Source organism: Pipistrellus kuhlii, unplaced genomic scaffold (genome assembly GCF_014108245.1).
Source record: "Pipistrellus kuhlii isolate mPipKuh1 unplaced genomic scaffold, mPipKuh1.p scaffold_m20_p_2, whole genome shotgun sequence".
Classification (NCBI taxonomy): Eukaryota; Metazoa; Chordata; class Mammalia; order Chiroptera; family Vespertilionidae; genus Pipistrellus; species Pipistrellus kuhlii.
This window is the reverse complement of record NW_023425515.1, coordinates 21805034-21823424: the sequence shown is the minus strand read 5'-3', so window position 1 is coordinate 21823424 and position 18391 is coordinate 21805034.

The following is an 18391-nucleotide window of genomic DNA, read 5'->3' as shown; positions in this document are numbered from 1 at the left end:
CCTGCCTGCACCGCCTCCAATTTGGGACCTCTCGGGGATCTCCAACATCCCTCTCACAATCCAGGACTGCTGGCCCCCAACTGCTCACCTGTCTGCCTGCCTAATCACCCCTAAGCACTCTCCCCTGCTGGCCTGATCACCCCTAACTGCTCTGCTTGCCTTCCTGATTGCCTCTAACTGCCTCTGCCTCGCCCCCACCACCAGGGCTTTGTCCAGAAGAATGTCCAAAAGGATGTCTGGAAAGACATCCAGATGACATCTGGTCTACTCAATCTAATTAGCATATTCCCCTTTTATTGGTATAGATATTGCAAACCCATATTTTTCAGTTTTCAGAGTTTTTACTCTGTATTTAATACTACAACTATGATATATGAATGGATGCAGTCCAGAAATGAAATTTTCTCACTAAAAATATTTATATGTTTGTTTGTTTGTTTGTTTTTCTTTTACTCACATATATAGGCTAATTTTAAACTTATTATTATACTAGAAGCCTGGTGCATGAAAAATTGTGCACTCGGGGGTGTCCCTCAGTCGGGCCTGTACCCTTTTGCAATCTGGGACCTCTCAGGGGATGTCCACCTGCCAGCTTAGGCCTGCTCCCTGGGAAATCAGGCCTAAGCTGGCAGCTAGACATCCCTCTGTCAGATGGGAAGCCCTCAGGGGATGTTCAAATAAATGCTTAGGCCTGCTCCCTGGCCAGCCATGAGCTGGCTTCTGGCTGATCGGTGCTACCCCTGTGGAAGTGCACTGACCACCAGGAGGCAGCTCCTGCATTGAGCATCTGCCCCCTTGGTGGTCAGTGCACACCAAAGCGACTTGTCAATTTGCTTATTACCCTTTTATTTTATAGGATTGTGATGTAAAAATGAAACAAAACATGGCATTAAAAAAAAACACCTTAAAAACACACATGTACCTACATATATTAAATGTCAGAATAAATATGTCCAAATATTAGAAAGTTTTAATTTTTTCGAAATTAATGGCCTTATCTAAATAATTATGAATGGGAGTGTAAGCATAGGATAAGATAGAGTAGAATAGACTGCCTGAGTTAGGAAATGCATCATACTTATATAACAACTAGAGGCCCAATGCACAAAATTCATGCATGGTGGGGGGTGGGGGGGTGTCCCTCAGCCTGGCCTGCACCCTCTCCAATCTGGGACCCACAGGGATCAGGCCTAAACTGGCAGTTGGACATCCCTCTCAAAATCTGGGACCACTGGCATCTAACTGCTAGCCTGCTTGATTGCTCCTAATCATTTCTGCCTGCTGACTTGAATGCCCCTAACTGCTCCCCTGCCAGCTTGATCAATGCCTAACTGGTCCCCTACTGGCTCATTGCCCCTAGCTGCCCTCCTCTGCCAGCCTGATCTCCCATAATTACTCTCCCTTGCCGGGCCTGATTGACGCCTAACTGCTCCCCTCTGGCCTGATAGCCCCCAACTGCCCTCACCTGATGATCTGATTTCTAACAATTCCTCTCCCCTGCTGGCGTGATCATCTCCAACTGCATTGGTGAGGGAGCAGCATAAGAATAAAAGACATCCCTCCTTATTTTACACGGACCCTCTATACAGGCCCGATGCTTGGCACATTTTCAGATCCCTGCTCAGGAGTGGGAGGGGTGACTGGTAGCGTAGTATCATACTTGAGAGGGTGTCTACTGTTGTCCTGGTACTTCCTGGTCCTCGGTTTCTTCCTGGTCCTGCCTGCAGCCCTGGTTCCCCTGCCTGGCTCAGCGTCCCTTGGCTTCAGATAGCCCCCTTGGCTCCTGTGGCTCTGTCCTCCCCTCACAGCCTGGAGGTCCTGAGAGGAGGTTAGGGCTTCTCAGAGACTCCCCAGCAGCCCTGTCACTCGTGTACCCACAGGGGAAGGGGTGAGTGTGGCAGAAACAGCTGTATAAGTGCAGTGCAGGGGCCAGTCCTCCGGGGTCACTTGGACAGTTTACTGATGATGCGGATCAGGGTCGCGTTCTCCTTGAGGTGCTGGTTCTAAGCCTGGAGGTTGGACAGGACCTTCAGCTCCTCTTCTAGATCAGCAGCTTTGTACTCAGGGACCTGCACTCAAATCTCTCCAGCTCCAGGAGGACCAGTCTCTCTGAAAAAACACTCCTGCCTCTGTGTGGCATACTCCAGGTCCACCTTGAGCTGCGCCAGCCAGCAGCATGGTCTCGGTTAGGGCCTCATGAAGTCTCTTGTTGTCAACACGCAGCTCTGCACAGAGCTTCGTGAAGCCTCCCCTGGGCTCTTCGGATTTGGGCTGGGGTTCTGGGTTGAGGGCCCGCTGCCTCAGGGGGGAAAGGGCTGGATTCTGGGCTGATGTCCACTGGCTTCACCTCATCCCCCCTCGACAGGCCCTCTCCTCTCTTTGCCAACTCTGTGGTGCTCCCTGGAGGTCTGTGGTCCCTGTCCCTGCCCATCACACACCTCTACTCTCTGAGCAGGGCCATTAGAATTCTCAACCCCAGGAACTCAGGACTGCTAGAAAGATTCCAGGCTATGCACAGTCTGCACTTAATCAGGATGGGAGAATCTTATCAGGGGCAGGCCGGTGGAGGAAGGGGCTATGAGGTTAGTTGACCCTACCCCCTGATCAGGCTGGATTGCTGACTACAGTGAGTGGTGGCGATTTGCTGGAGGCGGGTGGGAGCTAGGGGCAGGAGCAAGCCGCCACCACCTGTGGGAGCTGTGGGGAGGGGAGGCACCGAGAGGTCAGTAGTTCAGCCTGCTCATCGGTCAATGACACCTCATGGTGATCAATCATTTGTTCATTTTGGTCATCATGGCCCCTGGCTTTTTATGTGTATGGATTTATAATCTCCATCTCCTTTTACAATGTAAGCTTCATGAAAATAAGTTGTTCATATTTATCATTGCATCATCATTGTCTTTAATGGTGCCTAGCAGAGAACAGAAACTCAGTACATATTTGTTGAAGACGAGATACAAAAGAAAAAAAAAATCCAAATGAATGTTCTAAAGTATACTAATGTTGATGATAAGTAGTTCTTAAAAATGCAGAAGTATTGGTAAACAAAATATAAAACAAAAATCAAACAAAATATTGTATCAAATTGTAAAATATTGACAGTCTTCTTTTATTTTTTGTTTAAGTTTTCTATTTTAACTTTTAGTTGATTCGCATTTACATAACTATTTTATTTTTTTATCAGGTCAATTTCCATTGGTGATTCATGCTGAGAAATATCTTTCTTATGCTCATATTCTATTAATTTTTACTTATGTTTTTAAGTACTTTATTCTCCATAGTTTATTTTTATTATTTAAGTCTGTGATTTTCCATAGGATTCATCATTTATAAATTACTAGGCACCTGTTATAGGAATATTCCTGCAAGACTTCCAGCTGGCTTCCCTCCAGCCACCCTCACCTCTCCTGCCCCCCCTACCTCTCCCACTGGGGGGAGCAGGGCAGGGCAGGGCAGGGCACGGCTTGCCCTGTCCCGCCTGCCCCACGTCACCCCCTGCCACCACCACCACCATTTCTGGGGCCTTGCACTACCACCACTGCTGCGTGCCTTGCCTGCACACTCGACCCTCTGGCTTCCACCGCCACTGCCTCCATGGCTGAGCACAGCACCTTTGTGCACCATGCCCCACCTGCCCCGCCCCACATGCGCTGCCAGTGCTTTCCTTCCAGCAGCTGCAGCCACCTTGCTTTCCACTTTCCCTCTCTCTTCCTTCTCTGCTGTCTTCAGTCTTCACAACTCCCTCCTTCTGTGTATGCAAATTAACCACCAACTTTGTTGGGTTAATTTGCATACTTCCTCTGATTGAATGGTGGGCATGGTTTGTGGGCATGGCTTGTGTAGCAGAGTTATGGTTAATTTGCATATTACTCTATTATTAGGTTAGACTAGAAGCCTGATTCACAGATTCATGCACATTGAAAGGAAATTAATTAGAATAAATATTTTAGAGGCTGGGGAGGGACTGCAGGAAGGCTGCAGGGCATGTCAGACCTGTCTCACCTAGTTCTGATCAACCAGACCCTAGCACCTAGCTAAACTCCTGGTTGGAGAGTCTTCCCCCTGGGGGACAGTGTGCCTCATAGTAACTGATTGAATGGTTGAATGGCTGGTTGGACACTTAGCATATTAGGCTTTTATTATATAGGACTAGAGGCACTAGAGGGGGTTCTCTCAGCCCAACCTTCCCCTTCTCACAGTCCAGGAGCCCTCAGGGGCAGGAAGCGACCTGGTAATCCAGAGAAGGCAATAGGCCCCATCACACTTTTGCTGCTGCCACTGCCAGATGCACAACCCTTGGCAAGCCCTGGGCAACTGGGCAGCATCATCCAAGGCTTGCCTGCACCTTGGGCTAACCATGGGTGGCTGGGGGCTGAGGAGACTGGGGTACTCTAGAGGCTTATAATGCATCTGCAGCCCTGGCAGGGGCTGAGGAGACTGGGCACGGCTATCTTGTGGCTGAATGTGCTGCTATCTTTGAGGGTATAACAGTCAATTAGCATATTCCCTTGTTATTGTCTGTGGGCACTGCCAGCTTTGAGGGTGGGGCAATCAATTAGAATGTCCCTTCCTTACTGGCTCTTATTGGCCGTGAGTGCAACCATCTCTGCAATGGCATGAGGGTCAATTATCATATTCCCTCTTTATTACATAGGATTATTTCTATAAGGAATGAATATTTTTTAAGTATGCTAAATATTTTTTTTAAAGTTTAAAGTGATACTCATTTAGAATAGATATGTAAAAGTAAAAGCACAGACATACAAATGAAAACACATGTAAATTATTTCATTCCTACAATTCCAGCTTCTACTCATTCACATTTACTTTTTCATCAATTCTTGAGAAGAGTCAACAACAAGCCACCATTCCTAAATGAATAATGAAGAGTTTAATTATATTCATGTCAAGTATTTTTTGTAATGTACCTGGTCAAACTTATCTGATTGAATTTGTAAAAGTGTTTTGATATTGAACTACTTTAATTTCAGTACTTTTTCAGAGCAGATATTTTTTAGGCTCCACTTAGAATCTAAATGATAAGTAGGAGTCTGTTTACTGTATTACTATCAGAAAATAGCAAAGAATCTTTTGAATCTTAATAGAAGCCTCTTTTAGTAGTAATTCGATTGGAATATAATTTCATCCCAAATTTGGAAATAATAATCACCTACAAAGAATGTTCAAACTTAACTTTTTCTCTTCAATCATTGAAAGATTAACAAATTGTGTTTATACTGAAGAAAAAATTAATGAAGAATCATTAAAATATGCATATGTACTAAAGGCAACGCAACTTTCAAACATTTAAGAATTTATTGCAAGACTATTATATATCATTTGTTCCCCTAATATACTAATACTAAAGTCAACATTTGTCCCAAATTGTCCTTAAAAAGGTTTTACTTTCTGCAATGCAAAATTACAATAGTTAATGTGGCCTGGTCTACCTAGAAACTCTTTGTATGGTTTCTCTGGGTGCTTAGCAGATGTTGCCGTTTTACTGTTAATTTCTTTATTTGAAGTCTCCCATGAGAACAGATTTCTTCTGTTAGACAGAAACATACTCATTCTGATAGCAAAGAGTTGCTCAACCCCATCACCAGACCCTCATCTGACCTCCATCTTCAGGTCAGTTCAGGTTTTATTCCCATTGATATTTATCTCAGATGTGGTTAGGAACAGACATAGACTATGCTGGGCTATAATCCTGGCACTATCCCTTCTTTGCTTTTGTATTGTTTGGAAAATTGTTTAATTTCTGTGACTTAGTTTCCTCATCTGTAAAATAAGAATACCTACAGTACTTACCTTATAAATTTGTTTTAGGGAGAATATATAAGTGAAAGCTGCTAAAGAAATCGTATTTCTGTTAGTTAAAAATGTTTTATGCTTATAGTTAAACACTAGAGGCCCCTTGCAGGAAAATTCCTGCAATAGGACTTCCTGCTTTGATCTCTACTGCCCTGCCTGCTTCCCTGCTTGCTTGCTTTTCTGCTGTCCAGCCTGCATGCTTCTCCACAACTTCACTCCCTTCTGCAGTGCTTGGCTTCTTTCTCCACTGTCTTCAGTTTTCTCTCTGGCCTGGGATAATTTGCATACTTACCCTGATTGGCTGGTGGGCATGACTTGTGGGTGTAGCGAAGGTACGGTCAATTTGCATGTTTCTGTATTATTAGAGAGGATTTTTAATATATACATAAACCTTTACAGAAAATGCATATTTCTTATTTAGGTAACTATGTCTTTGCCTTGTAGGAGATGAAACACAATTTTTCTTTTACTCTCCTAATGTCTTCTTGCTGGTTCAGTGGTCAAATTAACATGAGACAGATGAAGAGGAAAACATAACCAATCTTTTAACAAACATACTAGTATGTTCTGTAAGATTATGGGACCCACCCCATCTAACAGAGCAATTGAGGCTTTTATGCCATTCAGACCAAGGAGAGAGAGGCAGGTGTCTGAAAGTTCAAAAGGGCAAGCAATTCACAGGCAGATAAGAAAGCAAACATTTGGTAAATAAATTATTGCTGGACAGTGATAAACAGTGGGATACAGAGGGGAGTCTAACAGACAGACTTTGTTAAATTTCTCCCTGTCTGCCACATTTAGTTCATATTATACTAACGTGGTTGTTCCCTTTCTTGAAGCAGGTTTTTCTATAAAAATTCCTTTAAGCATGTTAGAAGAGTAAAAGCTTTGCTTGAATCTTTGTTTCTTAAAACAAAACAAAACAAAACAACAAAAAACAACAACAAACAAACAAACAACAAAAAAAAAACAATGCCAGTTTAAAATAATCAGTATCCCCCCAAAAGCTATGTTTTTGGAGTGATAAACTCTGTTTCCATTCAGCCTCAAATTTGTTCAAATATAATAAAATTAAACTTTCACTTTGTAAATTTCAAAGATAAAAAAGACCATCATTTCACCATATTTTATAAAGACACATTCAAAACTTAATGTTACCAACTTTATTAGTAAGACTCCAAGGTCGACACATTTTTAAACATTTGAAATGCACATTGTATAAATCCACTCAGGACCGGCAATGTGCCAGCACCAGTGAATTCCACTGCCTGTCTTCCCTCGAAATGAGACTGACTGATAATTCCTCTATGCTCTAAATAACTAAGTTTCACTAATGTGAACCCAAGTTTTATAAATTATATTTTACATGTAGCTGACTGGTAAGCAAATTTGATTTCATGCAAATATTTTGAAGTGGATTAGTTGATGGAGAAACCCCATCTGAATGCTAAGAACATGCTTCTATATATACACAGTATGAAAACTCCCTCAATCCACAGGGAAGTGTCAGCATTAATAAAGCAATGTCATGCTATACCTCCCCCATGCCTGGCCTATAGTGACATGACAAATTATAATGGCAGAAATACAGAACTTTTCAGATATAAATAACCTTACTGTGTTATGAAATTTTTATTAGGAAGAGGTAACTAAAGGAAGGAATCAACTGCAAGGGGTATCATTGCCATCTACTGACAATGTAAAATGTGATAAAGTGTAAAATGTCTTTTCTTTATGTAATTTTGGATGCCCTACTAAATAATGGCATATCAGCATGCAGAAAAATAATTCTGATTTAGGAGGTATAGATTCATGGATGATAAGTGGCTATTTATACTATCTCAAACATTTTGGAAGCTTTTCAGAATATATTCTATGGTGGTACATACCTTAGTTTGGAACATTTTCTAGCATAACTGATGAAGGCTTTTAAAAGGGTGCTAAATATTTCTTATCTCCAAAAACTGACTATCAAAATTCCTTTCCCAGAACAATTAGTAGGTAAAATGTGGTAGCTTAATATTTATTGAATTCCCAAACATGTCTCTGTTTTATAAGCTAAATGGTTTTATTTTATTTTTTAAAAATATATTTTATTGATTCTTCTACAGAGAGGAAGGAAGAGAGATAGAGAGTCAGAAACATGGATGAGAGAGAAACATCGATCAGCTGCCTCCTGCACACCCCCTACTGGGGATGTGCCTGCACCTAAGGTACATGCCCTTGACCAGGATTGAACCTGGGACCCTTCACTTCGCAGGCCGACGCTCTATACACTGAGCCAAACCGGTTTCGGCATGATTTTATTTTAATTAAATGCTATACATTTAAAGTATATGTATATACCTCTGTGCTGTCAGGGCAAGAGACACTTTTCCTTAGCCCTTTACTTCTTCTCGCTGGTCAAATAATCCAAATGACATACAGCAAATTAATACTAGAAAAAAAATGAAATTTTAATACGTGTGCATGGGAAATTCACATAAGCTTGAAAATTCCAAAGGTAGTGAGGGAAAATGTGGTATGTATGTCATTTTTTTTTTTTTTTTTTTTTTTTTTTTTTTTTTTTTTTTTTTTACTAGTGGAGAAGGAGGCAATTCCTAGGTAGATAAGAAAGAGCATACATTTGGTAAAGAAATTCTTTCAGGACTACACATAAACTATGGGAATCTAGGGAACCAAATTTTGCTTGGATCCTTGCTGACTGCCACATTTAATTCAGATGTGTTAAGGCAAATGTGCTGAGGTGAATATGTCAAGGTTTCTGTCTGAATCTCTTTAGGAAGGTAAGGGAGAGATAAAAAAAACAAAAAACAAAAAACAAAACAATACAAACACACACACAAACAAAAACCCCACAACTCTTCATGAGTTTGTTAGGTCTTAATTATATTCAGCTCGAAATAATCTATAGGCCAGGGTGGTGCATTCTGCGGAGACTTACTCCTACCCACACTGTGTACAAGTGAAATACTTCCACAAAAAGAATTACTAAAAGCCAACCTAATAAGGAATCTTTTAGGGAATTCAGACCATTGCACTTGTTATGCTTGCCTAACAGTCTAACTTAAAAACAAAGACAATTGACTTGGGGATGGAGAAAGTGCAAGTGCTCAAAATCTTGAAAGGTTAAAATCCCAGAGACAAAGAATTCTCTCACCTTCATCAGTTTGGCTCAGTGGATAGAGTGTTGGCTGAAGATGTCCTGGGTTGTATGTGGGTCATCAGGTGTGATTGGGGTCAGGGGCACGTACCTCGAGATCAGGCTATTGTACATGGGGGAGGAAATCAATCAATTGTGTCTCTCTCACATCAATATTTTTCTCTCTGTGTCTCTTCCCCTCTCTTCCACTCCTAAAAATCAATGGAAAAATATCCTCAGGTGAAGATTAACAACAACAAAAAATAATTCTCTCTTTTTTGTTCCTCTTGTCTTGCTCCTGCTTCCTTACACTTGCTCAAGCTCCTTCTATAGCCTTGTGATCCTAGAAGCCACATGGCCCACTGCCATTCGGACCCCACATGCAATGGGATACAACTGAGAATACAAGCTAACTTAGCAAGATGCTGGAATTGACTGTGAAAATATGGAGCAAAAACTCTGGGCAATGGCTTTAATCCTAGCTCTGCTGAAGACAAACTGGGACATTTTCTATGTCAGGATGGAGGGAGATGGGACTTTGGAAACTTGAGGGTTTAATTCTACAGAGATAAAGCTTTCCATGATACCTCATCCTCCCATGGAAAGCTCAAGAAATTCTTATTCATGAAGCACCCCCAAGAATCTCTCTTCCACCAGCAACAGGTGGGGATACAGAGAATACCTCACTAATAATATAATCTCATGTTAATTACTTAATCTTGCAAAAATAATCTGCTGTATCTTGTATGAGAAAGATTTGAAAGATTTGCTAAGCCCCCTCTCTCTGCATTGACCTGGTTTTCATTAACCATTGCCATCAGCTCCATTGTCCAATCTTCCATTCTACTGACACATGTCCTATAATATAGTAAAGAGGTAATATGCAAATTGACTGTCATACTTTCCCACAAGATGGCCACCCCCCACGTGGTCACAAAATGGCTGGCAGGGGAGGGCAGTGAGGGGGACCAGGCTTGCATGGGAGGGTAGCTGGGGGTGATCAAACCTGCAGGGGAGGGCAATTGAGTGTGACCAAGCCTGAAGGGGAGGATAGTTGCTGGGGACTAGGCCAGCAGGGGAAGGCAATTGGAGGCAATGGGGCCAGCAGGAGAGAAGTTAGACATAGATCAGGCCGGCAGGAGAGTGGTTAGGGGGTGATCAGGCTGGCAAGCAGAAGCAATCAGGCAGGCAGGCAAGTGGTTGGGAGCCAGCAGTCCCGGATTGTGATAGGGATGTCCCAGATTGGAGAGGGTTCAGGTTGGGCTGAGGGAAACCCCCTCAATCACATGAATTTTGTGCACTGGGTCTCTAGTTAATACATAAATTATAATTTAAATAAACTCAAATATCTACCTGTAAAATATATATAAAATATAACAAAATTATAAGAAAGGAATAAAATATATAAATCAGCTTTATACCTAAAACCTGACTTTCACTTGGTCTACGTGAGTACTTCAAAGTCCTGGGCACATAGCTTAGGACATATTTTTTTTTAAAATATATATATTTTATTGAGATTTTACAGAGAGGAAGAGAAAGGGATAGAGAGTTAAAAACATCAATGAGAAAGAAACCTTGATCAGCTGCCTCTTGCACAACCCCCACTGGGTATGTGCCCACAACCAAGGTACGTGCCCTTGATCAGAATTGTACCTGGGATCTTTCAGTCTGCAGGCTGTCGCTCTATCCATTGAGACAAACTGGTTTTGGCTTAGGACATATTTTATTACTGCTTTAAAGAACTAAGACAAAATATGATTCTGTTGTATCATTGCTTCCTTCAATATATATATATATATATATATATATATATATATATATATATATACACACACATACATACATACATGGCCAAGAAAATAACTGTATCTATTTTTTAAACTCATTACACATTTATAGAACAAAATAAACTAATTATATACATTGAACTATTTTAACAGAGAGGCTGCTACCAAGAACATTGGCTTGAAATTTTTTCACAATATAAGTGCGTATGTTGCCTTCTTCTAATACTTCAATTTCAGAGATGGTGCTGGTTCCTGTACACTGTGATGTGCTCTATTATACTGCTAAGGGAGCTGCAATTGTTAGTTTAGGTGGAATGATAAGTAATCATGGAAACTGATGATGATTGTAAAAGCCATTCTAAACCTATTACAACAAAGCCATTTAGAGTAAACTCTAGCAATAAGATTAGATTCCTCTCAGACCTAGGTTAAGACCAAAGGCAAAGAAAGGCAATCTGAAATTGTACCTATTTTGTAACCGGATGTGTATAAACTATAAAAGAAGAGTTTATACCATGATAGAAGATATTTTTCCCCCCTGACATGTCTTTTAAGATAATTCAATTACTATTTTTTGCTTATTTGAAATTTTGGAAAATTTTATAAGGTTTAAAGCTTTAATTAAATATAATTAAATATACTGCAAAAATTAATTTTATAGTGATAGCTGATTTGATCTACTTGAGAAGAAAGCACACAGGTGTGTGTGTGTGTGTGTGTGTGTGTGTGTGTATGTGTGTATTCTGGTATCTGTTTTTTTCCTTGGCATAGAAAGAGCAGGTTTTATGAGGTCCTTATCGAAAGGAAAAGAAATATATTGCCTTATTCATCACATTAAATGTCCTCTATTCACAAAGTCAATAGTGCATTTCCAAATTCTGAGATTTCATCTATGCTTCAAGGTCCCAAATGACCTCCAAACACCCTCCCATTTTCTGCCAAAATATCTGAAAAATAAATAGATATTCTAATTGTGGATATATTATTCCAAACAGCAAAGGATATTACATTTTATTTTTCTTTATGAGGCTTTAAAACTTGGCAATGGTTAGAGTACAAAAGAATAAGACAAGTTATTTCTTTGCCTTATGGAGCTTAAAATTTAGTATGGGCAATTCTATAAGCATACATATGAATATACAATGTACAATCATAAAGATAGCATTCATCTGAGTATCAGTTATGCACCAGGGATAGTGTTATGCATAAAAAACATGTGATAAAGATTTTACACAGGAAAAAATAAAGGTCAGAAATATTAAGTAACTTGATATAAACAAACAAACAAACAAACAATGAACTATATAAGAGAAGTGCATCCACAAACAAAATCACTTAATTTAAATTTCTATGTTCCTAGCTACTAAGCTCTTGTTTTTAAGATATTTCAAATAAGAAGCACACCAGGGTTACCAAGACCACGAACAGTACATTATTTGTAATAAGGAGGAGTCTGGGACAGAATTTTAAAGAAAGTGACACCTACACTTTACATGCCTAAAAAAGCTGAAGGCAATAAAAGGCACAATGCTAAGCAGAAGGAACATAGTGAATGGTGGTGCAGATTTCATACAAAACATGGTGGCTTTAGGAAGTTCAATGTTCCATTTCAGGCCATTTGAGTAAAAAAAGTCACTAGTCACAGTCACATTTGTACAAATGGCTTGGTAAAATATTGGAAACATTGAATACTTTGACTAAAAGATTGGACTTGAGTATGTGGACAAGGGAAGTATACTGAATATGTTTAAATTTCAGTTAAAATCTCTTTAGGGATAATTAATTTGTCAGAATTATGTAAGATGATGCTTGAGAAGACCTACATGGAAGACTGAAGCTTATTTAAAACCTCTCCATGTAGACCTGACCCATTAGCACCATTCAAACCATTCTTCAGATTAGTTTGCCCATCTTTTCAAGGTCTCTAACAATATGAAGTGGGGAAGAAAAGGAAGGTTGGAAGAGTTAAGAAATGGAATTTGGGGAGGTTTTCAGTTGACTTAAAAAGCATGGGCTCAAATACAAAATCAGTGAACCATCATGATTCTTTGAGTTCCAGTCTCCTTCCAGAGATAAGAACACCCTCATCACTTCAAGAAATATCATTATAGGTGGAATCATAATCATCCATGGCACTAATCAAGGATTTCAGTGTTCTCTCCCGAGACCCACGTTTTGGTTAGATGAGAAAGGAGTAAAGAGTATTCGTGGCTGTTTAGTCAAGGTATTTCAAATTAAATAAAACAACAGACCAAAATACTTATCTACTACTATTTGCAGCTTGCTCACCCCCAGCTTCTTCTTCTTCTTCTTCTTCTTCTTCTTCTTCTTCTTCTTCTTCTTCTTCTTCTTCGAGAGAGAGAGAGAGAGAGAGAGAGAAATTACTTTGTGCCAGGCATTGTTTTAAGCACATATTTGAGTAATTCATTCAACCATCTGAGAGATTTAAAATTATTCTTGTATTACAAAAAAGGTAACTGAGCCACAAGGGGATTATATAACTTTCTGTAATTACACAGCTAAAAATTACAAAAGAGTTGGGATTTGAACACAGGCCAAGTGCTTGCAAAATCTGTGCTCCCAACTGTCACACTATGCTTTTTTATATAAGTGCTAAGAACACCAGAATTTTGTCTATTTTATTCCCTACTGGATTCTCACTCACTAGAGCCATGTCTGGCACATAAATCATAGCTATTGACAGAATGTGTGAGAGAACCAGAATGTAAGCATCACCAAACAAAAGGTAGAAGTAGATCCCTTGTTTAGAAATTCTGTGTTACCACTGAGGCTAACTGGTGGTTAGCACAACAGCCGAGGTGGTTTTGTTTTGCCTCCTCGGTATAACTCCTGTACCAGGAAATTCAGCTTTTTAATAAATACTAGAGGCCCGGTGCACAAAAAAAAAAAAAAAAAAAAAAAAAAAAAAAAAAAGAAAGAAAAAAGAAAGAAAGAAATTCTGTGTTACATCAGGGCATCAAAAATAAATGGGTAGTCCTAGCCAGACTGGCTCATTGGATAGAGCATCAGCCTGTGGACTGAGGGGTCCCGGGTTCGATCACAACCCAGGCAAGTGCCCTTGACCAGAATCAAACCTGGGACCCCTCAGTCCACAGGCCAACACTCTATGCACTGAGCCAAATTGGCTGCAGCTAAAATATATATTTTAAATAAAAATGCAGTACTTATTTTTTGAGATATTCTCCTTTAACTAAATGTTCTTACAATTAACCATTATGACAGTCTGATATTACCAACTATGAAAGTTTGCAAGGGAAGTTTAAGAATTTACTGAAACAGTTCAGTAAATATTTTTCTTTTTTCTTTTTTGTTTGTCTTTGCGATAACAAGGTATATGACATATAATAGAAAAAAAAATCTGTTATTAAAAATATACAGATGGTCTAGGTTCTTACATTCTTCCCCTGGATCTAATTTATTGTTTGACCTTCTTCAAATAAGTGCATTTTTGGACCAACATGTTTTCCAACTTTTAAGGGTAGACATCCTATCTAATAAAAGAGTAATATGTAAATTAACTGTCACTCCATGTCAAAGATGGCAGCACCCATAGTGGCTGGACAGGACACTGGTGGTGGCGTCCCAAGGATGCAAGCCCAGGGTCTGCATCCTGGCCCTGCAGGGGAGGAGGGAAGAGGAGGAGCGTCAGGCCTGATGTGGAAGCCCAGAGTGTGGGGAGCACCAGGAATGCTGGTAATCATGGATCTGGTGGCAGACATATTTTGAGATCTCCTAGACACTCAAATGAAGTGGACACTCAAATGGAGCAAGTTACCATTGTGGGTGGGGGATGGAGGGAAAGCAAAGGTGAGAGACATAAGTCAGAGTGTGGATGAAAAATCAAAAGGAAGATTCCTGCAACTTCTAGGAAATTTGCCACCAATGGAGCAAAGGAAAAAAAAAAAAAAAAAAGACCTCTATTATTCTGTGAGCACCAAACCAGACTGGGCTGGGGTCTCACACAGTTCGCTCATATGATTGCAAAGACAGACAGAAACTCCACTCTTTCATGTACCCAGGCAGATACAATGCATGACATGCATATTTTCACAGAAGAGGACTTAACAGCACCGTTTGCTGTCCACCCTTTGGTAAGTCTCCTGTTTGGTGGCCATCTGTGTTAATTAATTGCCATAATCAAGAATAAAAATTAAAACTTTTCTATCTCTATGTCAAGCAGGCCCTTACAACTTGGAGCAAAGCAACTATCTATAATAATAAAAATGTAATATGAGGGGCAATGAGGCGGGCAGGCAGAGGCAGTTAGGGGCAGTCAGGCAGGCCAGCAGTTAGGGGCAATCAGGTAGGCAGGCAGGCAGAGGCAGTTAGGAGTGATTAGGTGGGCAAGCAGAGGTGGTTGGGGAAATGAGGCAGGCAAGCAGAGTAGTTAGTGGTATTCAAGCAAGCCTGAAAGCAAGTGGTTAGGAGCCAGCAATCCCGGATTGTTAGAGTGCAAGCAGGGCTGAAGGACTGCTCCCCCTCCCCCCACCCTGTACATGAATTTCATGCACCAGGGCTCTATTCTCTCTATATAAAAGCTTAAGTGACCAAATGAATGACTGCATGACCAAACACCTAGTCGGCCAATCACTGTGATATACACTGATCACCAGGAGATAGACACACAATGCATAGGATTGGGCTCCCTCCTGTCTGGATTGGGCCAGGAGGGATCAGGCCAAAACCAGCTATCTGACATCCCCGGATGGGTTTGAGATTGCAAGAGGAAACAGGCCAGGCCAAGAGATCCCACTGGTGCACTAATGTGTGCACCAGGCCTCTAGATATAAATAAAATCTACCTCAAGAGGCAGTTGTTGAAGAAATTAATGATAACAAATTTACTACTATTTTATTGTATATTTTCACATATTTCCAAGTATGTCAAGTACTTAATCTGTACCTTTGTATTTTTAAAAAGAATATTTTTATTGATTTCAGAGTGGAAAAGAGAGGGAGAGAGAGATAAAAACATCAGTGATGAAAAAGAATAATTGATTGACTGCCTCCTGCATGCCCCTTACTGGGGATTAATCTTGCAACAGGGGCATGTTCCCTGACCAGGAATCGAAACATGACCTCCTGGTTAATAGATGCTTAATCACTGAGCTATACAACCTGAGCTAATCTGTATCTTTTAAAATAAGCCCTTTGATAGATCTTTTCCTGTTACTCCATTAGACCAACATTTGCATCATACCTTTACCAATTCTGCTTCCCAATAATTCTCAGGGAAACACATTTCAGTTTATTTTCCACTTTACATATTAATCTATCAGAAGTCAGGATTCATTGATATCAAACCTTTCTTTGAAATGTGGCAATGATAACTTCTTTTATAAAAATGAACTAGATGCTCCTTGCAGGAAGATTCTTGCAACAGGGCTTCCTGCTGCAATCTCTGCTGCCCCGCCAACTTCTATCCCTTCTCCCAGATCTTGCCTGCTTCCCCTCCTTCTTCAAAGCCCTGCTTGCTTGCTTCTCCACAGTTTCACTCCCTTCTGCAGCGCTTGGCTTCTTTCTAAGCTGTCTTCAGTCTTTGCTGTGGCCTGGGTATGCAAATTACCCACTATCTTGGTTGGGTTAATTTACATTCTTGCCCTGATTGGCCGGTGGGTGTGGTTTATGGTATAGCAAAGGTCAATTTGCATGTTTCTCTTTTATTAGAGAGGATTGTTTGAGTTGTTTACTACAGCAGTCAGATGATTACACATTTGATTTCAGCTCCTACATTTGTTAATGCATTGCATTTTGGTTGATGCCAGGGTATGAAAACAAACTAACAAAAATGGTAGTAAAGACCCCTAGACTGGGGTCAAAAAAAAGGCTGCTTGCCTGCAAGAGAACTCTGCCTGATCTAACTCTGAGCCTTCCTTCCCTGAAACCTAATGGGGCTAACAGCTCTGAGTGCCTGAAACACAGGGAGGATCCCACTCCCTCCAATCCAGTGATCCTATCAATCCATCCTTCTAAGCTTTGTGATTCCCACTGCAGTTCTTCCATCTAAGCTGTGCTGTCTGCTAGGCATGCCCTTTGAATTCCCTTAGTGCCAAGAAAGAAGAGGGAAGGGAAGATAAAAATGTAATTTTTTTATGAATCATTCCCAAAATTTCTCATTTAAAATTAATTTTTTCTCCTCTGTTCCTTAGCACTTTGTATTGCAGAATCACTTTGCCTTACTGTGTTCCATGTTTGCCTCTTTCCCTCTCATCACATTAAGCAAAACATAAAGCAGGGATTGTATTTTATTCATCCTTTGATCTCATACAGTGCCTGTAACTATGTCCTTTTATGAGATAAACAGTAGATATTTTGTTCAATCATGTGAAAGGCAGAATAAACAAATTTATACACAGATTTACTGTGAAGAATTCTGAGGCCAGTATAAGTTTTACACCTATGAAGGAAACTCTTCTTTCTGACGTGGCTCTTGTAATATCATTTATTTTCTGTTTCTGTTTAGAAGTTTCATAATAATGAGAACCATTCTACTTTTCATTAATTTTTACTGGAAGCTAGAGAGAATTATTGATCTATACATATAAAACTCTTTTAGCTTATGAACATTATCTTTTATTAAATTTAGAATTTATTTCTGCTGCATACACTCAGAACTATTTTTGAATATTAAGTATTCATATATTTTTTGCATCTAATATCCAGATTCTTTATATCAAATTTTACAAATGCCACTACTGCTACTTATCACAATTTATGGTACAATCTCAGTGCTCAACTAATGGAATAAATGAATGAATGGTATAAAATTAGGACATTTAAAAAAATTTAAAGGAAATAACATTTATTCCCCAAAATATTTAAACCAGCTTATGATGGCCCAGTTGATTCAGTTTTCTCTAAAGGCAGAAACATTAATTTTAAATAATTCACCTTTCAAATTACTGAAAACACTAAAATATGCATACTTCTAAAATATCCAACATTAGTCAAGTGAAAACAGTTAATGTTTCTAAAAGTGTTCAATCTACATTACCACAATTTGGCATAGGCATTTATTGTAAAGTAGGACATTTTATGGCTCTTCATACTATTAATAAATTTCACTAATAGGGGACTCATTCCAATCTGAATTATTTAGATATTAATCATTCTTACCATCTATCGGCTACTGTAGCAGCTACCTTGAAATGAATTTGGCTTGTCTCTACTTTGACTGGAAGCTAGAAAAGCATAGATATTTAAATATTATAAATATTTCTATTATTAAAACTCCTACAAGCAGTAATAGCAGGGAAAGTCTGAAAAGACCAGAGGACTCCAAAGTAACTCACCCCGAGAGAAACTGCTCTTAGAGCATGTGATCATGTAGCCAGATACAAAGTTAGGATATTGTTATGGTCCACAGCAAAATCTGGTGTGCTTGTAATTACTTGTCAGTTTGATATGATACACTCACAAAGCATTTTTAAAGATTACTGAAAACAGCAAACACCAAAGCAATCTAAAGATTCAATGCAATTCCTATCATATCAATGGCAAATTTTACAGAAGTAGAACAAATATTCCAAAAGTTTATATGGGGCCACAAAATCTCCAAATAGCCACAATAATCTTGACAAAGAACAGAATTGAAGGAATCATGCTGCCTGATATCAAACTATCCC